The sequence below is a fragment of the Accipiter gentilis genome, chromosome 2 (genome assembly GCF_929443795.1).
Source record: "Accipiter gentilis chromosome 2, bAccGen1.1, whole genome shotgun sequence".
NCBI classification, from domain to species: domain Eukaryota; kingdom Metazoa; phylum Chordata; class Aves; order Accipitriformes; family Accipitridae; genus Astur; species Astur gentilis.
This window is the reverse complement of record NC_064881.1, coordinates 55,203,714-55,228,636: the sequence shown is the minus strand read 5'-3', so window position 1 is coordinate 55,228,636 and position 24,923 is coordinate 55,203,714. Positions and strand designations below refer to the sequence as shown.

Below are 24,923 nucleotides of genomic sequence, written 5' to 3'. Positions count from 1 at the left end.
GCAGGTTAACATCATGTTGGTAGGATGCCGACAACTTCTTTAAAAAGCTTTAGTTCAAAGTTTCCCTTAACTGTCCCCGATTACACCCTGTTACTTCCAGTCACTCCCCCCCTCCAGCTACCTCTTGCTTAGTGTGCCTTACATTTTCTATTCAAGTTTGTGATGTATATACTTTTTAGATTATTATGTTTTCTACCTAAGATTACGATATATATATTCTTTTAAGATTGTTATATTTTAGCTAATTTAAATACGCATAGGGAGGGGGGAAATGTAGGCAGTTAGGGCCAGGCGGCCGGAAGATATCGCGCTGTACGGAAAGACAGGGCCTCTCTCCTGATAGCCAATGGCACTTAGTTTATGATGTAAGCGGACGGAAGTGACGTTGTAAACCCAAGCTATATAATGCCGTGTCACTCACCAATAAACGCCATTTGCCGTCTACCACATTGGTGTCTGCGAGCTGATGGACCGAGCGACCTTGGGGTGGTCACCGTGCCGTTCCTGAACCAGGTCGCCACGCCTTACTGAGGCGACACTATGAAATTGTAAAACCCCCACAAACTAAAAAGGAAATTCGACAAATATTGGGATTACTAAGATATTGTAAACCATGGCTTAAAAACTACAGTGAAAAGGTGAAATTAACTAATAACCAACTTAAATGGTCTACAAAAGATGATCAAAAATTAAAGAAAATAAAAAGGGCATTAATACAGACACCTGTATTAAGCCTCCCAGTTAAAAAAAAAAAAAAAAAAAAAAAAATGAACGTTTTTGTGTGTGTAAATAGTCCTTGCTCAAAACTGGACAGGAATTAAGAAACCCGTGAGGTATTGTTCTAAGTTACTTGATCCAGTAAGTAGAGAATGGCCTACTTGTCTCCAAGCTTTAGTCACTACAGCGTTATTAACAGAAAAAGTTAGAAAGATTACCTTTAATACCCCTTTAAAGGTGTATACTCCACATAATATCAGAAGTGTTTACAACAGAAAGGGGGAGAAAAAAAAAAAAGGCTAACAGATAGCTGGATCCTAAAATATGAAACAATATTAATTAACTCCCCCAATTTAAAACTGAGAGTAACCTCGGCTCAGAGTCCGACACATTTTGTTTGGAAAACCATCAAAGAAATTACAACATAACTGCTTAGAGGTAATTGAGACCCAGACTAAAGTGAGGCAATAATTAATAACGACCTAAAACCTGTAAAATCAGGACCTCTAAACCCATCATACTCAGCTCAGGCTTGTGAGCTGTATGCCCTATAAAGGGCCCTAGAATTATTTTAAAAAAAAAACAAAAACAAAAAAAAGGGATATTTACAGATTACAAAAATACATATGGAGTAGTTCACACTTTTGGAAAAATTTGAAAAGAAAAAGGTTTAATTAATACTCAAGGGAGAAATCTTATACATCAGAAATTAATAAGAAAAATTTTAAGAACATTAAGAAAACCAAAAGAGCTAACAATAGTACACGAGAGAACATCAAGAGAAATTAGATTACCGAATCAGAGAAAATAATTTGTCAAATAGAGAGACCCAGGAAACAGCCCTGAGGACTCAGATCACCAGAAGTAACATAGTAGTTTTCTTTATATAATAGTTCTAAGAGTAAAATATGTTACTCTGCTGTAAAACTTCTGTGACAAGGAATTGTGTTTTGCCTCTGAATATTTAAGGTTGCCAATAAACTATTCCTGTTGGCAGGTTAATAAGAATATAAACACTATACAGTCCTGTGTGTAGACATTCGTCTGATCACCCCGTGGGACTCGGCACAGGGTCCACCATACCCTGGGCCACAGAGCACTGACACCAATATGAGGATGCTGCAAATGGCGTTTATTCAACTGCGTCACGCCCTTATATACTGCCTGTCGGTCATCCCGCCTCCTTTAACCCTTCTCTTTCCGTACATCGCGAGATCTTCCGAGCGCCAATCCCTACACTGTGTTAATACCTAATTGTGTTTATAGGCAAAATTCAAAGACTTTACTAAACCATCTGAAAAGTAATACTCATTTCAAGTTGTTAAAAATGTATGACTGTTTTAAACTAGTTACTTGCTTCTTACTTGATTTGGAAAAGGACTATAAGTGATTAAGGTAAAAACCAATTCATATGGCTGTTATAGGTTGTCTCACAGGTATTTATAACAGCATCTTTTTTCAAATACTTTGATAGTTGTTGTAGTACATATTTTAAAAATATTTCATTAAATTTATTAACTTAAGAAAGACAAATGAAAATTTATATATACACAAAACTACTTAACTTGTCAATAATGAATACGAGACAGTGACTACTAAAGAGTTACTTATGGAATATGACATATAAAATACTAATATGCAGAGATATACTGAACCCTAGTAAACATTCATAACATTTTAAAAATCAATCAACAAGCAGCCACAGGAAAGAGAAAAACGGCTTATAGACCTTTTGAGAGAATACAAATTGATTTCACTGAATTACCAAAGTATCCTGGTTTCAACTGGGATAGAGTTAACTGTCTTCCTAGTAGCTGATACAGTGCTGTGTTTTGAGTTCAATATACAAAGAATGTTAATGGCACTGATGTTTTCAGTTGTTGCTCAGTGGTGTTTAGACTACGGTGGTGTTTAGACTGTAGTCGGGGATTTTTCAACTTCTCATACCTGGCCGGCAAGAGGGCTGGAGGAACGCGGGGGGGGTTGACACAGGACCCGGCCGGGGCGGGTGGCCCGTACTGGCCAATGAGGTGTTCTGTGCCATGCAACGTCCCATCTAGTTTAGGAACTGGGAAGTGGGGGGGCAGGGAATCGCCACTCGAGGACTGGCTAAGTGTCGGTCGGCGGATAGTGAGCAATTACCCTGCGCATCATTTGTGCATTCCAATCCTTTTATTACTACTGTTATCATTTTATTGGTGTTATCATTATCATTATTAGTTACTTCTTTTCTCTTCTATTAAACCATTCTTATCTCAACCCATGAGTTTTACTTCTTTTTCCCGATTTTCTCCCCCATCCCACTGGATGGAGGAGGAGTGAGTGAGCAGCTGCGTAATACTTAATTACTGGCTGGGGTTAAACCACAACAGTCCATTTTGACACACAACGTGAGGCGCGAAGGGTTGAGATAACAACAAACCTGACCAGAACTTGTTGAAACAAATTTGTTACCAATCCAACACCCCAAGGTTAAAGATGCATCTATCCATGCCTATATAACTACCTTAACAAAAGTCATGAGAAACAACTGCCAGAAAGGAATAATAGAGCAAACACTCCCCTTAGGATTTCCTGTTCATAAAATTAAGCTTGGGAACCACATGCTGATAAAAAAAAAAAGAACCGATAAGTAAACCTGTGATCATCAACTGTATAAATCTAGATTGTAACTGCTATCCATTTGTATAACATAAGTGTATAGTGTGTCAGGGAAAGTGGTGGAGCCATTGCCATTACGGGTATTCCCCCAAAGGAGTTTCTTCGGAGTAACACGATCGGGAAAGACAATTGACTGACAAAGCCTTACGCCTAAGGGTTTTAATAGGAAAAATTAAAAAGGATTCCACTAAGTGGTAGGAAATATTTATAAAAGAAATACATCCCAAATGATATTGTTATCATTCAACGAACCTTACCCTAATGTAACAATAATAACTGACATAAAGTGTAGAAAACAGTCGTAAGAGTGAGTTGCTACTTGTGAGAAGTAAAAAAAAAAAAATTGAAGCGCTTACAAAATAAAACAAGCCAAACAACCTAACAAGTGCTCCCCTGAAGAATACATTTGCTGCTGAGAAGATAGTACACCCCGTCGCTCGAAGCAACCAAGTAGACGGAGAAGGCAGAAATGTACTACTGTGGGGACTGTTGATGATGAGCTGCCTTAAAATATAAAGCTACAGACCCATATAGTAAGTGCTACCAAGTTGAAAACACCCTAATGTTTCCCACTGACCCAACCTCACTCCACAATGACCTAAAAGATTTAAAAATTAAAGACATAAAAAGGCAAAGATCTTGGGGTATAAAAGAGACACCTTACGATAATATATTAAGTTGGGAAAATAATACCCACGACGGTCCATGGATACCACCACTGTTCCCTAGGTGTTGGGATCAAGCTCTAATGTCTTTACTTTATGTAATTTTAGGCCTTAGAAATGTAAAATTATTAGTTTTGGTATGAATGGACTCGGTACAGGGGAAAAATCTCCATCAGCCATACGAATGGACTCTGTCAAGATGGGAAGATTCCACAATTACCCCTAATAGTCTTACTGCTAACCTTAACTTTTAAACCATGCATTTTTAATGGATTAATCACTATTGTTAAAAGACGCTTAGAAACTGCACATTTAATGCTGCTATAAAGCAATATAAACAAATCAAGGACGAAAGAATTACTCCTATCCTCGGGCAGGCAAAAGAAGTATTAGATCGATTTAATGAACAAAATCAGGATAAAAATAGAAAAGGGGGGATTGTAATGAACAAGTTAACTTTGTTCATGAAATTGGGAAGGGAGAAGAGACATATTGAGAGTTAGCAGATGCCTTGTGTAAATAACAAAACTTGCTTAATTGGTGCGTAAAGGTCACGGGAAGAGGGCAACGGCTATAAGTTACTAGCTAAGGAGGGAAAAGAATATAATTTACCAGATAACGGGATGGATTCCACCAAGACTGCACTTTTCTACATCAAAGGACATTCTATATCAAAAGACACTCGTCCTTGAGAAGACAGACCGAATCTGCCTAGTGACAGACCTGCACGAATGAAGAAAGAAGAAGCAGGACAAGGCAGAGACTTGCAAGAAAGAGATACATGGAATGTATATAAGGAATGTAACTATAACCTAAAGTTGCGAGCTTGTGGCGGAGCACTGCCTCCCCGACCGCCCAGCGCTGTTTTGCTCTTTTATAGCTCGCTAATAAATTCGACCTTTTTTATTCACTACAAATTGGCTCCTCCAATTTGTCACGAGCGTCTATAACAGAGGCTATTAATGGTGACCACAGAGAACAGACCAGCTCGGAGGGGGCGAGGAGGGCTGATGCACAATTTCTACGTTTGAATTTGTTGGGAACTCGGTGGGAGTCACAGGCTTGCAAGCCACAACCCCAGCTATCCAGGACACGGGTTTATCTAGATCACAAACCTCCAGGGACGGCGCCTGCGCCCGCGAGCGAACGCCGGGCTGCCCCACGCGAAGCACGGCGCGTGCACCCGGGAAGCGCGTCCGCACGGCTGGTCGGGGAGCGGGCACAGCGGGAAGCCCGCGGAAAACCACGCGAAACCGGCAATGCTCCCGAATCTGACCTGGTCGGACTCCGGGGGCCGCGAGGACTACACCGCGCCCGAGAGCCACGCTGCTGCCCGGCCGCCAACTCCGTGAAAACTACAGCTCCCGGCATGCCCCGGGAGGCAGCCTGCCCTGCTGCCTGACCCCGAGGGGACGCCGCTTCCGTTCCCCCCCACCTCCCCCCGCCGGCGCAGCGGCAGTCCCCGCTGAGCCCCCAGCGCCGCTCCGGGTAGCTCCGGCGCGCTCCCGCCGCCGCCGCTCCGGCACGGCGCGGCCCCGCTGCCGCTCCGTGCGTCCGACAGGGACCCCGCCGTCCTCCTCGGGGTTTTCCCCGGGACCCGCCGGCCGACTGCGCAGCCCCGCCACGGTGAGTCCCCCCGCGCACCCGTTCTCTCAGCCGCCCTGTCAGCGCGCCCCCCCACCCACCCCCGCGCACCTGTTCTCTCAGCCGCCCTGTCAGCGCCCCCCCCACCCCCGCACGCCCGTTCTCTCAGCCGCCCCGTCAGCGCCCCCCCCCGCCCCCGCGCGCCCGTTCTCTCAGCTTCCCTGTCAGCGCCCCGCCCCCCCCCCCGCGCGCCCGTTCTCTCAGCTGCCCTGTCAGTGCCCCCCCACCCCCACCCCCGCGCGCACATTCTCTCAGCCGCCCTGTGAGCCCCCAGGGCTCCCCCCCGGCCTCGGCACAGGCGGCCCTCACCTCCCCCGGACCACCCCTGCCTCCGACGTTCGCGCTCCGAGGGGCGCCCGGCCCCGCTCACCTTCTCCCTCGGGGCAGCCGCAGCCTGGTCACCGCTCAGCTCCGCTCCTGCCTGGGCTCCTGGCGGCCCCTCCCCTGGCAGCCCCTCCCCTTGCCAGGGAGGGGGCGTTACCTTCAGTCTCACTGCCCGCACCTGCAGCTCCTCCAGCCCCGGCCCGCAGCTGTGGTACCAAAACCCGGAACCAAACCCCTCAACACCAAGGTGAAGTGAAGCAGCAGGCACTGCCTTGATTGAGTGAAAGATGTCAAGAGTCATCTGATGTGGAAGAGGTGTTAACTGGGGTCAAAATACAGATTTTAATACCCATCTTATTTTAGTTCTAAGACTTGGCGATTGCCAGGTATCATCTTTTCGATTTCCCCAGGTCCACCAGCGAGCGAGGCCACAGGGGAGATTTCTTCCAGAGAGAGGATAGAGTTATTAAGTCTAAAGACCACGATTTGCTTTTCTCCTTCATGAAAAGGTGAGTGGATCATACAGCATCACTAGTCACCCAAGCAGTTAACCCTGAACTTTTCACCTGTCCTTTAATGCAGTCAACTCCAAGCTAAATTTTTCCCGTTATTAAGAGGGGACCAAAGATCATGTGAAGTATTATTATCCTTTCTACAAATACACCCCCATCTTAGAGCTTTAGCTACTAGAGAAAGTCTTGGGAGTTTGGGGTCAGAGGAGCTGCAAGTATAAACTTTCATACAGCTCTGTTTAGGATGTGTGATGTTTCTCTGGTTGTCTAAACCGGTCTAAATTTCCACAGATGGTCCCGACTCTGGGTGGCTCTAACAAGGATCCTGGAACTCCAGTAAGTTCTAAACATCGTTTTATATTTTAAACATGATCCCAAGTTCCTTTTTGCACTTGTCTTTACGGTTTTGGCAGCTGACAGCCCCAAGGGGTGCTTGTACAAGTTTCTCCCGAAGGGCGAGTAAATTAATTCTTTTGTCCGTGAGGTGGATGGTTTGGTAACGTTATAATTCACAACGCTATAATTCCTTCTTTCAAATTTAAAAAAAATAATTGCCTTTTAAATCCATCCAATTTACTCTGCTAAAATTATTCTCATTGTTCTACCTCTTTTCTCAAGTTTTGGTTATATTCAATGTCAGTATTCTCCACGGAACTAGATTTTCATCTGACTTTGGAATCGGAAGGCAGGCTGTTACTGAGGTTAAATTTTGTGTCTTTACAAAACTTTGAATCAGTTACAAAACTAGATTATTTTTTTTAATCCAAATGACAAAAATGGTTAATATCAAGATGAACAGCTCAAACAATAATTGTTTCATTTTGTTTATCTCATGTTTAGAACCCCTCAAAAAAAATACATACACCCTCTAAACACACAGAAAGATTATTGCCCTCAGCAATATTCCTAATAGCAACCCCAACATTATAAACTTTACACAACTGTTTTCCCAAATAGATAACGTGAAACTTACTTATAGATTTTCTGGTTTAAAGGGCCAGTTTCTTTAGACTTCCAGTTTCTTGTTGGGTGCTTTCTTTATTCTCGAATAATGAAGCCAAGGTTCTTCTCCCAGACCTTTACTGCTACAAGTGTTGTTAAAATGACTCGACACGGTCCTTTCCTCTTCTCGGTGGTTTTATATATATTCAATCTCCTGGTCGGAAGGGATGCGCTGCTATGTCCAATTCTAAGGGTCCAGCTGTGGAGACATACTGACAAAGTTCTCGAAAAGAATTGCTTAAAGAAATCATAACACCTTTTAAAAACATATCTCCAAAGGCACTCAAGATACTCAGAACACAGGACTCTTGATACGGTCTTTCATACAACATTTCCTAAAGACTTGACTTTTGTTTCTCTTCTGGCTATACTCTGATTCTTAATAGAGCCACGGGTAACGCTTTAACCCATGTGAGGAGTGAGGTTTCCTGACAAATTTTACTCGACTGTTTCTTAAGGATATAGTTCATTCTCTCTCTCTCTCCCCCCAACACACTTGCTTGTGGTCTATGTGGGGTGTGATAGTCTCAATCCATAGATAATACCTTGCTCAACTTGTCTCATAATCTTTGCTATAAAATGAGGGCCATTGTCAGATGGCATTCTTACAGGCACCCCATATTTTGGTATTATCTCTTTGAGCAAGACTTTGACTACTTCCCTTGCTTTGTTGGTGCGACAAGGGAAAGCCTTGGGCCACCCAGTAAAGATATCAACTAAAACTAGGATATATCCTTATTTTCAAGGCAATTCTATAAAATCAACTTGCTAATATTCTTCTAAAAAATTTCCTTATTTAATAATCCCAAAGATGATCTTATTACTGATTCGGGGATAATTTTACATACACATTTCACGTCCGCTTATAATTGTTTAAACAATCTTTGTCATATTTCACTTTCTGTTTCCCAGTATACTTTGTGATGTTCAATGGGGCAATTTCTCTTATTATTGTGGGTGGGACTATTATTCGACCTGTCGGTGTTACAGCCTATCCTGTTTCATTTTGTTAGCCTGCAATCTAATAATTAATTCTTCATCTTTTTCATTATAATTTGGAGTTTCTTTAGGCAATTTTATACCTTTCTCTGGAACTAGTGCTAGGATGCCTTTTTCTGCAGCCTCTTTAGCAGCTTTATCAGCCAGTCGGTTACCTGCGTTAGGACCGGTCTTACCTAACTGATGTGCTTTACGGTGCATTATCGTGACTGCTGTTGGTTTTTGAATGGTCTCTAACAATTTCAGTATTTGTTCTGTGTGCTGAACGGTGGTTCCTGGTGCAGATAACAGTCCTCTTTCTCCCCGTATCGCTCCCATGCGCACGTACTACTCCGAAAGCATACTTTGAGTCTGTCCAAGTGTTGACTCGCTTTCCTTGACTTAGTTCCAGAGCTCGAGTAAGAGCTATCAATTCAGCCTTTTGGGCAGATATCATCGAAGGCAAAGTTGGCAACGCAATTACCTCCTCAGTAGTTATTGTCTATCTCGAGAAACGTTTTCCTTCACAGATGGAACCGCTTCCGTCAGCATATAGTTCCCAATCTGTTTCTTCTAGTGGCACATCTCAGAGATCCAGTCAGCTGGAGTAAACTCTTTCGATTGCCTGCAAGCAGTCACGTTCCAGTTCTCCTTTAACTTGGTCAGTTGTTGAAAACGCAACAGGGTTAACGGCGGTAGTAGTTTTTAGGTAAACATCATCGTGTTCCAGCAACAACACCACTTGGTATTTCAGCATTCTGCCAGGGGATAACCAGTGCCCCCCTTTCCGTTTTAGCACAACAGTTATCATATGGGAAACGTACAGTAATCCTTTGTCCTCAGGTGAACTTAGGAGCTTCCTGGATCAGTAGCACAGTTGCAGCAACAGCTCTCGGACGACCAGAGCATCCCAGACTCACACTATCTAATCGCTTCGAGAAGTAGGCCACAGCTCGCCCACTTGGCCCTAAATATTGGGCCAGGATACCCAGAGCTCTACCTCTTCTTTCACGAGCAAAAAGTTTCAAGTGTCTTTTGTGAGATCTGGCAGACGCTAGGGCTGGCACCCCTACTACAGCCTGTTTCAATTCTTGGAAAGTAGCTTTCTCGGCATCGGTCCAATCCATCGTTTGAGGTTTTGAGCTGCTCCTATAAAGGTCAGGCCAGCAAGCCACAATTTATAATCTACAGGTGACACCACTCAACCATTCCCAGAAATGCTTGTCATTAATTTTTTTTAGTCTTAGGTTCGGGGAGACGACACATTGCCTCTTTTCTCTCAGTTCCCAATTGTCTCTGTCCTTTTAGGATTTTAAAACTCAAATTTAAGTTTCTTCTTTCTGGGTTATTTGGGTTTTTTTCTTTTGACACTCGATATCTACTGATTCCCAAAAAGTTCAAAAAGTTAACAGTTAACTTTGTGCATTGTTCTTCCATCTCAGCTACAATTAACAGATCATCCGTATATTTCAGCAAGATTTCTTGATTATTTTCTTTCTTCCAAATCTCTAATTCTCGTGCCAGTTGATTTCCAAAAATGGTAAGACTATTCTTAAAGCCTTGAGGCAAGACCGTCCACGTATATTGTGTTTTTCTCCCAGTCTCAGGATTTTCCCATTCCAAAGCAAAAACCTCTTGACTACTGGGATCCAAGGGAATGCAGAAAAAGGCATCTTTTCGGTCTAACACTGTGAACCATTCTCATTTCTCCGTTAGGGTTGTTAACAAAGTATAAGGATTTGCCACTACCGGATGAATATCTTGTACCATTTGATTTATTGCTCTGAGGAGGTCTTGAACTAATCTGTCGTCTTTTTCATCAGCCTTTTAACAGGCAAGATCGGGGTGTTATATCTGGATTCACATTCTATTAACAATTTGTATCTTAAAAATTTTTGTATTACCATTACTAACCCTTTCCGACTTTCTGGTTTTGGGGGGTATTGTTTAATTCTTACCGGATTCGATCCTGGCTTTAATCAACTCTCACAGGTTCTGCTTTTTGGATTTACCAGGAACTTCCCAGTCCAGACGATTGGAATGACAGCATTATACTTGGACTGGTATAATCTTCTGCTTTTGGTAAACATCCTGTTAACAACAAAGCCACTGCTTCGATACGTGTAGTTTCTGGAATTAAAATTTTAATCTCTCCATTTTTAAATTTAATTTCTGCCTCTAAGTTCTCAAATAGATCTCTCCTTAACAGGAGTTTAGGAGAATTTGGCACATACAAAAACTGCTGAGTGACCCATTGCTTTCCTAATTTCATTGTTAAAGATTTAAAGAAGGGTCTAGTTTCTCGTTCACTTGTTGCACCACCACCACCAATTTCTTCAAAACTTAACTCTCCCTCTAATGTATTTAAAACTGAAAAGGTGACTCTAGTGTCAACTCAAATTCAATTTTCTGTTCTCCCAGTTCAGCTTGTTGCCGAAATCCGGAATAAAACTCCTTAACAGCAATGAGAAGTTAAGAAGCACGCGCTTTATTGCGGCGCTGGGCATACAGGGGATCACTCCACCTAGTGTGTGCACCTGTCTAGTTTAATCATGCAGGTTAAATACACACCTGTTATCCATATTCACTAAATTTCTGGGAAGTGTCATACATAATCATCAACTGTCCGATAAATCATTAGCATATGTAAATGTCCTTCTACGCAGGCGTGGTGAAGCCTCTGGTGGTCTTCAGAAGCCCGCTGGTGGTCTTCCATAGTCTTCTTCACTTTGTCCGATAGTTGACCTCTCTTATGTGATTCTGCGCAGTATGATTTTCGCCATCATGTATTAGATTTACATAAAAGTACATTCAATGTTAATTCTTGAATTTAACGTTTCTAGTGATTGGCCCTCAGTCACACCACCTTTTCAATATTCTCATACTAAAACATTCATTGGTTAATCTTACTTAATTCCACTAACTGGAATCTTGACCAAAGTGGGGTTTCTAAGCAACAGAACTAAGATCCATAACGATCTCTCTTAGTTTCTTAGGACGAAACGCTACAAACTAACAAATCGGTCGAAGATTCTACGGTTAACTTATTTTAGACAATACTTATTTTCTTATGACTGTATACAGCACATTTTGTATGTTCCTAAGTTTCGATGACTACATTGCGAGCTTCAAACCCCTATATATTCTACAATCTTTACTTTTTCATCAAACCCAGCTTATATAAAATTTTAACTTAACAGAATATTTGTAACAAGCTGTAACCAGAGGTTCTGCTGGGAGACTTCCCTCCAGTCCCCGTCAGATAAGTTCACTTAAAAAGAACAAATGTACATGTGGTACTTTATTCCATTTACTCTCTCTCCTACAAAACAACAGTAATTGCAATATAGTATTATAACTCAAAGTTCTGTTTGTTTACCACTTTTCCTGCAATTCACCCCAATGTGCCAATAAACATCCCAACGGTGATGTTTCTGGCAACTTTTCATCAGCAGTTCTATTTCCTGCACTCTTATTCTTAAGCAATTTTGCTAATGCCATTATACTTATATACATTCAAATACTAAATACCAAATAAATGCAAACGACAGCTGTCCCAAATAATACACAAAGTCCAACCCAGCAATAGCTTCCGCTTATGACTTACGGGCAGACGCCTAGGCTTCCACTCCAGACGGGTACCCTCCAAGCCCCAACCCTGCGAAACTTTCGCCGCGCCTCACGGGCAGGCTTTCCAAACAAATTCCAAAGAAGCAGCGCCTTACCTTTTTTCCAGGGAACGCTGCGAGGAGCTTTGCGTGTCGAGGGTGACGGTTCTCCCCGACAATACCTCGGTGCCGGCCGAAGTTCGATCGACGCTCGATCTCGTCCAGTCTCACTCGCAAGGTCCCATCCGGGTCGCCAAAACCGTTACCGAAATCCAGAATAAAACTCCTTAACACCAACGTGAAGTTAAGAAGCAGGCACTTTGTTTTTCGCAGCGCTGGGGACACGGGGGATCGCTCCTCCAAAGGCGTGTCCCACTTAGTATCAAAATCCGTCAGTTTTTACAGACTTTTCCCGTCAGGTCATTGTTACCTAAGCTCCTTCCGTAAAAACGCATACTATGCTCGTTCTTAAATTTAACCTTTGTAATGATCGGTCCTGTGATTATATAGCCTTATCAATATTCTTAGTTAAAACCAATCATTGGTCAGTGACACTTGGCTCTGCTGACTGGCATCTTCGATACTCAAATCAAGATGGGAAGGCTAAGGGGGTTTCCAGGCAGCAAACTGGTGTCCATGATGGTTTCCTTAGTTTTCTGAAACAGCATGCAGAAAAAACAGTAACTTCCTGGTGAGGTCTCTAGGGTTAGCTGTTTCAAACTTTAACAATATTACAGTTCCTAGCGTCACGCATAACACAGCTCCTAAAGTTCCTATGGCTACGTTTCAAACTTAACAATCCTATACGTTATGCTTCACAATTTTACTTCTTAATCAAACCTAACTCTTCTATGTGATTAAATGTTGATTTCTTTACTAGAATATTTGCAACAGCTGGAGCCCAGCAGGAACAGGGGGGGCATGGCCCACCCCCCCCAGCGCCTCACCTCCTCTTCCCCTGGGCTCCCTCACAGCCCCTCGCCCCGTGCAGAGGGAGCGCAAACGCAGCCCGGAGGGCAAAGGGGACGGCCGGCCAGCGTCTATTCAGTCAGTCGCGCACCTATCGAGTCCTGCCAGCGAGTCTGCTCCGGGGCTCGGGGTGCCCCCCGGCGCTCCCCCTGCCCCTCGGACACCTCTGATAGCATATTTCCATTACGTTCTGTATGGCACGTCTAAATATTTGGATGGTTTTAATACTTTGTACCAGCTGTGGTTTGCTGCTAGGTGACTGTAAAAGTGAGATTTGGTAAATAATGGTTAGAAATCTTATACTAATGCTACGACTGAAACAACAGACAAAAGTATAGCCGAGCAATTAACTAGCAGAGGTAGGTACTCCTAAGTTTTGCAGTTCTTTGCTCTTATGACTAGATGTTCCTGTACGCTAAATGGGAACAATGCTGAAACTGACCACATGTGATTGAAACTGTGTTAAGCTTCAAGATCAAAGAACAAGGACAAGAATAAAGACTTCGAGGACAGCCAGCAAGAACTTCAAATGGGTCGGTGGTCGCAAAAGCACCCCTTCGACTCAAATGGATCCGTCATTGCGCGTGATCGGATGTAGGCAGTGCTATGATAATCGGTTGCCGTCGTTTTTATGTATACGTATACTAATCTGATTAATAAGCAATTAGTTATTTTATATAACCTGTTTGTGCTAAAGCTGTGGCATGCACACCAGGTGGAACTATCCGCCGTGCATCCAGCGCTGCAATGAGGAATGCCCGCTTTCTAAAACTCCAAAATGAGTCTTAGGGAGTTTCGTCGACTGGCTTTTCAGTATCAGAGGTACAAGGGAGGAAAGGGAAAAAAAAAAAAAAAAAAAAAAGGCAGGGGTGTGGGAAAGAGAGGGGACCAAGGGAGGGAGGGGCAGGGAGGGACCAGAACGCTGAAGAGGGGAGACAGGGCCCCGAGGGCCCGGGGCTCACCGCAGCTCTTGTTCTTGGCGCTGCCAGGAGACTTTGCCAGTTCAGCCGCTTCTTTCTCCTTCTCTCCTCCCTTCCTCTTCTGTAACTCCAGTCGCTTGGCTGTCCTCCGCATAACGGAACACGCGAGCCCCTCGCAGCTCTTACGAGATGAGGCCTTCTAGACACGTAGCCTCACTCGCTCACTACATGGCCGTACCGCGCTGCTGGTCACGCATACAGACCCTGGCGGCTTGACCTGCTGCGGACTACGAGGAGGGATCCTCCCACACCCACAGAGGCAGGGTCTCTCTGGCCTGCAGCGGGAGGCAGCTGCCAGCCAGATGGCCTTCCGTTTCTTCTTCTTTACCTTTCTGTGGCCTCTCCAGCTTCAGCAGCTCCCGTCCACAGCCAGCAAGCGCTCCGCCTGTCCCTCTGTGCTCCCGTGCCGCGAGGAGAGGGAGGCCGGGCAGAGACAGCCCACGCGAGCCTGAGGCTGCTGCAGTCAACGGCATCCCCGGGGATGAACGGACAGCCGCGCTCACGGTGTGGCCTCTGGCAGAGGGAAAGAGGCAGCAGCGACCGTTATTTCCACAGCTCCACCCTGGCCGGAGCCCCTGCGTCCGCAGGGGCTTCCGTGGATGGACGCCGCTCCTTCCCCGCGCCGCTGCTAACGGCACCCGCGTTAAGGGAGACTCGAGAACACCGGAGGGCCAGCTTGCCGCCCTCACGACAGGGCTCGGGGGCTGCCTGCGGCTACAGCACAGGCTTCAGGGGAGGGGCTGCAGCTGGGGGCAGCCGCATGGGCCGAACGGGGCCAGAGGAAGGCGCCGGGGGAGCTCCGGCGACTCGGGGAGGCGCCCGCCTCCATCCCCTCTTCCCTTCTGTCGGCTCTCGGGGACCTGCCCGGCGCTGCCCTGGCCCGGCTCGCCTCCGGCGGACCGGGAGCCTGCCGCGGCGGCCGCTTCGCAGCTTCCTGTCCCGCCAGCCCCGGGCGGCCAGCGGGCAGGAGGCACCCGCCACCCCCGCTGCCGCCCCCGCCGCCGCCCCCGCCGGAGGGGATCGCTCGCCTCACCCGCGGTCCCGGCGCTCGCCCGCTGCCACCGACACCCATGCCCTGCGCGCCGCCACGCTGCTCCCGGGGACCGCGCATGCGCGCCAGCCGTTCGACGGCGCGCCGGAGGGCTCAGAGCCGGCGCGCGAACGCCGGGCTGCAGTACCGCACTTTGCCCACAAGGCGGCACCAGCGGCGGCGGCGGCGCTGCTGCGCACCTGTGCGGTGCCGGTGCTGCTGTTGCGCGCTTTGCGCGCGGAGCGCCCGCCGACACCGCGCCCGCAGGGCGGTCAGCGGCGTTTCCTTACCGGGAGGAAGGAAGCAACGAGCGCGGCGGCACTTTCCCCCGGGGACACACTGCCGGTGCCGTCGGACAGCACGTGCAGGACCGGGGCAGCCCCGCGCACTCGCAGCCTCCGAGCTGCACTACCGAACATTGGCCGCGGGGTGGCAGCGGCGAGGGCTTGGCAGAACGCACCAGCGCGCATGCGCGGCACCCCAGCTACAGTATCGGACTTTGGTCGTTAGGTGGCGAAAGAGAGCGCTGAGCATGGGGCCGCGACCGCGCATGCGCGGCTCCCGAGCTGCTGTACCGTGGTTTGGTAGCCAGGCAACTGCAGGAGCGCCGTAAACCGCGACGCCGCTCATGCGCGGTTTGCGAGGCGTCGTGTCGCGCTTTGGTTGCCATGCAACAGAGGCGAGCGCCATACAAGGCACAGCGCGCATGCGCGGATGGCCAACTGCCGTAACGCGCTCTGGTTGCTAGGCGACAGCAGGAGCGCACTCGCGCCTGCGCAGTTATCAAGGCGTCGTGTCAGGCTTTGGTTGCTAGGCAACAGCGGCGAGAGCCGTACAAGGCGCAGCACGCATGCGCGGATGCCGAGCTGCCGTAACGCGTTCTGGTTGCTAGGCGACAGCAGGAGCGCCTCCGCGCATGCGCAATTATCGAGAAGTCGTGTCGCGCGTTGGTTGCCAGGCAACAGCGGTGAGCGCCGTATAAAGCGCAGCGCGCATGCGCTGATTCCGATCTGCCGTAACGCGTTCTGGTTGCCAGGTAACAGCGGCGAGCGCCGTACAGGGCGCAGCGCGCATGCGCTGTTGCAGAACTGTCCTAACGCTTTCTGGTTGCTAGGCAACAGCAGCGACCGCCGTACAAGGCGCAGCGCGCATGCCGAGTCGACGTAACTGTTTCTGGTTGCTAGGCGATAACAGGAGCGCCGTAAACCGCGACGGCGCGCATGTGCGGTTACCGAGGCGCCGTGTCGCGCTTTGGTTGCCAGGCAACATCGCCGATCGCCGTACAAGGCGCATTGCGCATGCGCGGATTCCGAGCTGCCGTAACGCGTTCTGGTTGCCAGGCAACTGCGATGTGCGCCGTACACGGCGCAGCGCGCATGCGCGGTTTCAGAATTGCCGTAATGCGTTCTGGTTGTTAGACAACTGCAGCGAGCGCCGTACAAGGCGCAGCGCGCATGCGCGGTTGCCGAGGCGACGTAACTCTTTCTGGTTGCTAGACGACAACAGGAGCGCCGGAAACCGCGACGACGCGCATGCGCGCTTATCGTGGCGCCGTGTCACGCTTTGGTTGCCAGGCAACAGCGGTGATCGCCGTACGAGTAGCATCGCGCATGCGCGGATTCTGATCTGCCGGAACGCGTTCTGGTTGCCAGGCAACAACGGCTAGGCCGTAGAAGACGCAGCGCGCATGCGCGAATGCAGAACTGCCGTAACGCATTGTGGTTACTAGGCAACAGCGCCGAGCTTCGTACAAGGCACAGTGCGCATGCGCGGTTGCCGAGCTGACGTAACTCGTTCTGGTTGCTTGGCGACAACAGGAGCGCCGTAAACCGCGACGCCGTGCATGCGCGTTTAGCAAGGCGTCGTGTCGAGCTGTGGTTGCCAGGCAACAGCGGCGTGCTACGTACAAGGCGCAGCGCGGATGCCGAGCTGTCGTAATGTGCTTTAGTTGCCACGCAACAGTAGCGAGCGCCGTACAGCGCGCCTGTCGAGATGCCTTACCGCGTCTCGGTTACCCGTCAACAGCAGGAGCCCACCGACACACGCCACCGCGCATGCGCGCCTCCCCAACGCCAGTTCCCACCTTCGGCCACGGGGCAGCAGAATCCGCACCCCCGCAACGATCCTCTTCTGAGCGTCAGCTGCGTGAGGGATGACTGACAGCTCAGCCCAGTAGAGACCAGCCGCAGGCGGCAACTCCTTACTAGGGGCACAGGGCTGACGTCGCCCTGCCCTTTCCCCACTCGCAGCCCGGGCAGGCCTCTTCATCGCCTCCCTTCCAAAAGGCACCCGAGCGGCTGGAGCGTTTACAGCAGTCAAGTGCAAGGAACAGACAATTTGGGTGGCCGCTTCTGTCCCTGCCCCCCCACCCCATTATCTAGAGAGGAGAAGCAGCACAGGGAACCTGCAAATGGGGGGGGGGGAGGGGGTAAGAGAGGGGTGTCCCCTGGAGCAAGCCCCAGGGACTGCTGTATCCCTCTGCACGGGGCATCAGGGTTGCGGGAGCGACAGCAGCCAGTCAGCAGCAAGGCTCCTTGCGCGGGGCTTGTCTCTTATCGAAGAGACGCTGCACGGTGTTACTTACCGCCCTGCCCTCCAGCGTGCAAAGTAATCAGACGTGAAGCAGGGAAAGCAAAGAGGCCTGTCGGGATATTAGGTGTCCTCAGCAGAGGACCATAGAGCCCTCGAGGTTCCATCTTTGCTCCCTACAGGAGCGTGGCTCCGCACTCCTTGCCGCTCCTGCCAGCAAGCGTCACAATTGCCCTTTGCTGCCTGCAACACGGCCCCAGTACTGCCGCTTACAGCGCGAGAGGCGCTCGCTATAAAGCGGCGATGAAGAACAAGGACGGCCCATCGAGATGGCAGGAGGAACACAGAGAGCCTCCAGCATTAGCCAGGCAGGGCTTGCAACTCACCTCGTGTCGTGGTTTAACGCCAGCCGGCAACGAAGGCCCACGCGACCGCTCACTCGCTCCCCCGCCCCCAGCGGGACGGGGAGACAATCGGAAGGGCAAAAGTGAGAAAACTCGTGGCTTGACACGAAAACAGTTTAATCATCATTAAAAAGAAACAACAACAACAACTTGTAAGGAAAAGGAGGAAAAAAAATGACAGAGAACAGGGTGCAGGCAGCATGACAGGGGTCTGGAGCCTGATGGATGATGGGTAGGTGGAGGGGGTGGTGTGGAATATGGAGGAGGGAAAGGAAGCGGGGGGGGGGAGCAGGAGATAGGAGAGCAGGGGGTGCAGGGGGAAACAACTCACATGGGTTAGAAACTCGCATGGGTGAAGGGGGCAGGCTGGAGCAGCAGGGGGCATATGGGGGAGAAACACACGCCGGGGAGAGGGTAGGTGAGGGTACACAGGTGCATGGGGGGACACGGGTGGGGATGACCTACCCCAGGGAGTCCACCCAGTATGATCCACAGCAGGTAACTCACCTAGGATAACCCACAACAGAGCATCCACACCAGATCATCCACACTGGGAGGACCCCCAGCAACGCCCCTCAAACTGCCTGTGCTTCACCCCCAGTCTTCCCCAAACTGGGGAGTTTTTTGCTCTTTCAAAATACTCAGTTTGGGGTGTGTTTCAGTGCTTTTCCACAACATAAAAAGGGGTGATCTTTTGGTTGTGGTTTGTGCATGCAAATGGGGTGGGGTTTTTGCTTTCCAGCTGCGCAAATCCAGGCGGATTTGGCTTTCCCAGGAGTCCCAAATTTGTTTGGTATTTTTCCTTTGCAGACCCAGAATCAGGGGGTTTGGGGTTGTCCTGGTTTCAGCTGGAATAAAGCTAATTTTCTTCTGAGTAGCTGGTACAGGGCCATTTTGGATTTAGGATGAGAATAATGTTGACAACACACTGATGCTGTACTTGTTGCTAAGCAGTGTTTATACTAAGTCAAGGACCTTCCAGCTTCTCATACCACCCTGCCAGCAGAGGCTGCCACAAGAGTTGCTGAGCTAAAGGAGGATTCCAGGTAAAAAAGGTCATCTCGAAATACACCACCTCCTCTAAAAGTTAAGAACGATTTGAACACATAAAATCAGCATTTAGGCTAATCGATACCATTTTGAACACCTTCTTAGCGTACAAGTAAACACTCTTGCCAGTGTTGGAAAACATCTCCTCCCTTCCTTACAGCGCTGCTGCAGGGAGATAACCCTGGGAGGCTGTGGGACGAGGTCATACACAATCAGAATCTACACTTACGGATCCACCACAACAGCTACAGCCCTTGCACTGCTACTGCTTCTTTGCATCTTGCTTGTTTGGTGAATAAAGCTGAAAGTGAAGTGGAAAACTTCAAAGAGCAAAATGAAAAATAAAGAACAGATCTCAGTAATTCACTTTACACTAAAAAGGTGTGCCCATGTTTATATACATCCAATGAAAATACTTATACTGTAAAAGTATTTGATTTCCCTTTCCCATTACCTTAACTTGCACAGCTCTGAATTCGTACCGTTAAATTATCCCTCTCCAAAGTACACAGTTATAATGGGACTAGGGGGTTTTGTGCGCGTTACATAACGCAGAAGGACACCTGGCCAGCTGAGCTGCCCAAGAGAGGCGCTACTGAACTGCCAGGGAAATGCACCATTGAAAGCCAGACAGAAAGAAAGTACTTCAGAGCACTCTGTCAAAACATCAGGAAAAAAACCCCATAACGTTCAGTTGCCTCTCTTTTTAAACGTTTAGAAAAATACCTAACTGCTTACATACACCTAACACATCATATACTACAGCTATTTGGCAGTTACAGTTTAAACAATGCAAGTCAGTTTGTAAAATCCCCAGTGCTGCAATACCTCAGACTACCAAAAAGCACTGGTGGATTTCCTAATGCTTTTGGCAGTACTGAAGCAGGCAGAGTATAACATTTTCATGTTATCTCGACTGTTACAACTGAGAAACCAAAGACTAGTGATGCCATCAACTTTAGGAAGATGGGCTGTGCTTGGGTCTTTGGACTTTTTTTTTTTTACTTTTTTTTTTAAAGAGAGTGAAAAGTCTTGTAACTGATGACTTCTACTGTCAAGTCCATCACCTCTGAAGATCCACTCTGATGGGAAGTTCCTAAAACAAAATTTCTTTGAGTGAGAAAGACTTCCATTTTGGAAAATCTCTTTCCAACTGAAGTCAAAATTACACACTGTAGGTTAAAGGAAAAAATACATTCCTGAAGCAGTAACTCATCAAAAACACCTCAGGGCTCACTGTCACTAGTTACAAGGCTGCTAATGCTTCCTGGGAAAGCCTGGAAACACACAGATGCAACGCCCGTTTGTCCTGTTTTGTCCGTGTCCCCACCCCCCACCACCCCCCACCCCCCCCCACCCCCCCACCCCCCCCCCCCCCGCTTCTTTGACCTTGATTGCTTTCAGTACAGATGGTAATTATCTCCATAACGTTTTTGAGTACTACTATAAGATATTTTTAAAAACTCATTGACTGTAAAAGCATAAAGCTTTTATCACGAAAACAAAGTCTGTTTCTTCTGAACACCTGAACTCTTACGAACAATTTCTTCCCTCTTTTAGTACAAAATTATTTTCACAGTATCATTTACTAGCAAGCACACAGAAACAGATGATTATGCTTTCAGGAAGAGAAAATAAACTGAGGGAAGTAACCTTTGTATAGGTGTAACATGCTCCAGAACAGAACTTATTTTTAGTATTTCTGTTAAAATATTTTACGTAAAAAAAAGTAGAAGGAGAGTTGGCACACTCTCAATGTTAAAGTCCATACTGCAAGCACCTTTGCAAAAACGCAGACACACATCGTAGGCGTACCCTGTACTTGCAGGCCACTACGGAATCTTTCCCTCTGTCTCATACCGTCATGGCAGAAGAAAGGGCAACCACAGTGAAACGGTGCCAGCTGACATCCAGCTGAGAGAAGAAAAAAACCCAACACATTAGCACAAAGCTGGGTAGGAAGCTAAAGCTGCCTTTTTTTTGTGAAGGTTTGTGAAGACAGTATGACTGAGTGGAGGAAAAAGTATTTTTGCGTCATCTTCAGTACAGTTGTTGACACAGGCCACTAGAGCTTTTGCATCTTTCAGACAACCGTGCCTTTTTTTTTTTTTCTCCTTTCTTTTTTGACTCATTGGCAACTTTCACTAGAACTCACTTTCCTAGATACACGCAGGTGACACACCCAGAGACCTACATACATTTTCTCAAGCTTTAGTACAGCCAAGGCTCCATCAAACCTATACGTCCCAAGTTGAGTATTTTTGCTAAAGAGCACAGCAACACATCTGTCCTTGTGAACTGACTTGTTGCAAAAAAGGAATCATTTTTTTCCAGTCCGTTGCTCCAAACGGGCAAGATCTTTTAAAACCGCAGTTGTGCCACCAAACCCGCTCAGGGTCCCTCCTAGCTTTTGACTGCCCTGAGATTTAACAGGCACACGCTCCATTCCATCTTCCAACAGCAAAAATACGTTAATGCTCTTGGACCCAGAGTGCAACCCCACAGATGTCCACGCACACAGCCCGCCGTTTTGATGAGAAGCCACCGAGCATCCCTGCAAGCACAGCTGCATGCGCCAGATCGGTTTCACCTGTGCCGCGAGTTACCGGTTTGCAGTGAACGTAGTTTCTGACACTTTACACCGAAAACCGTATCTCGACGCTTCGCCACAGCAGAAACGACCCATCGCTAGGATGCTACAAAAACGCAGTAACACCAACTGCAAACCCACAGCAGCAACAGCTCCAGAAATATTTAGACCAGGAACAAGGGAGAAAAATAAACCAACTTCATCTCACGCACAGGGGAGCGGCAGGCAGAGAAAAGGGTTGGCATTCTGAGCCCTTACAGAAAACGGGCATTCTCCTTCCATTCCTCAGCCCATCCGTTAAGGTCTAAATGCTGCAACACTACTAAGACAACGTCGAGAGTAGGGAACAGCAGCCCTGCCACTGGACTTGCCATCGACCCATGCTATTTATGTAGCAGGACGCGGATGCAGAGGGACATGTTTTGCCACACGCAACCCTGAACTTTCTGAAAATTTACGTTTACCAAAAAAAGCCATTTGGAACATATTGCCAAACAACATTCAGCAATAAAGCTTTGATGCGTTTGACACACGCAAGTTTTTGGTCACTTGCTACTTGCTTCCTGTTGCTGCTGCTGTTCTTCCTTCAGAAATTCTACCTGTAGCCAAGTTATTCACTACTGGTTCAAGCATTTGCCTTCCTGGTATTACCAGCACATTCACAGAGGCAAGTAACTTAACTGCTCTTCTACAATTATCCAAACGACAATTACAGCCATGAAAGAGAAGGAGAGGTCAGGCAGCAGAAGAGCTCTGCAGGCTGGCACCAGTCAATATTGCACTCTCTAAAAACAAACAACAACACAACAAAACCGTGACCCTGTATCCTCCTTTTTTTTTTTTTTTTTCTTTCAGAGCTCATCCCTGCCTCAGCATTTTGTCTTGTCAGAGCATGAAGCGCAGGTGATCCATACCCTGACGACTTCTGCGTGTGATGAACGCCTGTCCAGAAATAGTCCAGATCTGCAAGACTGCCGTCATTTTTATGGTTTTAATCATCATAACTCAAATTTTATGTACTCACGCATTTGTGAGGAAACTAATTAACTTTTAGACACTGCCTCTCCTTTTTTTGGGGGGTGGGGGTGGAAATGTGTTAGAGACTGAAAAACTTTACGATTCAGAGCTCCCAACCACGAGGGAGTGGTGGAGAAATCAATGAAAGCAAAGACCAACAGCAGCAACTTCAACTGAAAGTTGGCTTTAATTCCAATCACGTACTTAAGCGACTCTCCAAGTCTATGCCTCAGTCCTAGGAATGACTAGCCCCTTTTTGGAAGGACAAACTTTTTTACTTAGAAGTCCTAGGCTGAAGACTCCACTGAACGGAATGGGGATTGTGCCACGGGACAACATGCCATCAACACTGTTAATGGGGAAGAAAAAAAAAAACCACCCCAACAAATAAAAATCAAGTTTAAGTACCAGTTCCCATCATGTTTCACTCATTACATTTCTACTGGCATCTAGGTGCTCAAAAATGAACTACAGGGACACCACATATTCCTAAAAATTCAGTTATACATAAAAAAGTAAAAGGCTATTTCCAACTTGCCCATAAAATCAACATGAACAGAGAGAAGAGAAACACTCGACCCTGAAGAAGCTAACAGGCAGCTCTGAATTTACCAGATAGGAAATTTCATTCTTTCACCTGAAACAAAAACACATCAAGGGACCAGTTCAGGAACAGGGCACGATCTGTTAACAGCAATTTTTCCATCAGCTTTTCTGCACTAGCAGCAAATTTGCCTTCTCTGTGGGTTTAACGTGGAGCATCTGTGCCCTCGAACTCACAAGCGTTTCTCTCCACTCCCCCAGCCCGATACGTGCGATTACCTGAGCAGCAAGCGGAATTGACCACGCAGGATTTTCTTCGTGTGATGTGGAAGGTGACACTGTGAGAAGAGGAGACAAAGAAACGAACCTGCTTGTCACACCCAGCCAACGGTGAAAAGACAGGGGAGATTCTGCCGGAAGGGCTCTGCTGGCCGGTTTCTCTCCCCTTTGCCTGGTACCGAGGGGACGACAACACCTCGCCCGCACCCCCTTGCAGGGGAGGCTGCCCCAGGAGAGCCGGGAGACCCCCACCTCGCTTCTGCCCGCAGGAACGGACCGGGCGAGACCCTCCACGCAGAGAGAGGAGCATGGCGTGGATTGCATCCCCAAGGGAAGAGGCCGGGCTCCCTGCTGGCAGGACAACTCACCTCCCCGCTGCTCGGAGCTGCTTGCTGCGGACAGCCCTGCCTGCGCCCGGCCGCTCTTTGGCCGTGCTGGGAGCGTAGTCCGGCTGACGGATGCTCCAGCAAAAAGATGCTCCAGCTAATCGCGCCTTCTGCTCGTTACAGCCGCAGGTACTTTTGCCTCTGGATAATGCACGCTCCAGACAGCGGACACCCCGCCTCGTTCCAGCTCCCACTTGCTACAGTTCTGGCTTGTTGAAGCCCCAGCTCCGCACTGAAGCTCTGGCTGATTTCAGCTGCTTCTCCTTACAAGCTCCAGCTACGTGCAATGGTCTGGGCTTTCCATAAGGCTGTATATCAACTGCTGTCAAAACCGGAGCATTAGGATTAAACATCAGAGTTACATGCCAAGTAAATATCCGTTAGTTTGGGCAATTAATTACTTAACAACTATTCTGAGCAGCACAGAAAGAAGAGCTGGACTCCAAGAGGGCACGTGGGGTCTGAAAAGCGCCTTTCCCCCCACAGACCACCGCAGATGTTGAGTTCGGCCCGCTGTGTGCCGGCCTCCCGAACTTCGGTGTCCAATACAACCAGACCCCCATCTCTGGAGAGGGTCCACGCACTCTGCCCGCCCCCCGCTTCCCCCCGCAGCCCCCAACACCCTCCCACCCGCCTGCAAAACCAGCCAAGCCGGCTCCTGCTTTTGGCCCCCACACTAGCTGACTCGGGGCCCATTTGGGAGCCAAAAAACCCGGCTGCTGAGCCTGTTCTCAAGGCCCAAACACGCAGGGCTGGACCTCTGTTTCTGGGCCCAAAGCCGGGCAGCTCGGTCTGTTTCCGAGCCCCCACATCAGCCACACGAGCCTGTTGTCAAGCCCCAGGAACAGAAAACTTGTTCTCCGTTTCTGACCCTGCAGCGCCCAAGGGCGACGCCGAGCGTCGCCACCCCACAGCCCTGCACCCCCGGGGCCCCACACGTAGTTTCGGGGAGCGCTCGGGACCTGCGGAGGGCCCGGCCCCACGCCTCTGCGGGACAGCCCCAGCACAGGCAGGGCGCCGCTTCTCGATTGCCGT

General features: G+C 48.1%; 3 long non-coding RNA genes across 3 annotated transcripts; 1 reads left to right on the top strand and 2 right to left on the bottom strand.

The window, feature by feature from the left end:
* Window positions 1-6,144: 6,144 nt before the first annotated feature.
* Window positions 6,145-12,414, top strand: LOC126047832 (uncharacterized). Its single transcript, XR_007508716.1, has 2 exons — window positions 6,145-6,520; window positions 12,240-12,414. It is a non-coding gene; the product is annotated as an uncharacterized LOC126047832 (long non-coding RNA).
* LOC126047843 (uncharacterized) lies at window positions 10,646-12,316 on the bottom strand. The gene is made up of 2 exons (XR_007508718.1): window positions 12,229-12,316; window positions 10,646-11,263 (listed from the first exon to the last, which is right to left on the bottom strand). It is a non-coding gene; the product is annotated as an uncharacterized LOC126047843 (long non-coding RNA).
* A 5,852-nt stretch (window positions 12,415-18,266) lies between the features above and the next one.
* Window positions 18,267-24,444, bottom strand: LOC126047838 (uncharacterized). The gene is made up of 4 exons (XR_007508717.1): window positions 23,871-24,444; window positions 23,503-23,561; window positions 20,889-20,987; window positions 18,267-20,169 (listed from the first exon to the last, which is right to left on the bottom strand). It is a non-coding gene; the product is annotated as an uncharacterized LOC126047838 (long non-coding RNA).
* Window positions 24,445-24,923: the final 479 nt, after the last annotated feature.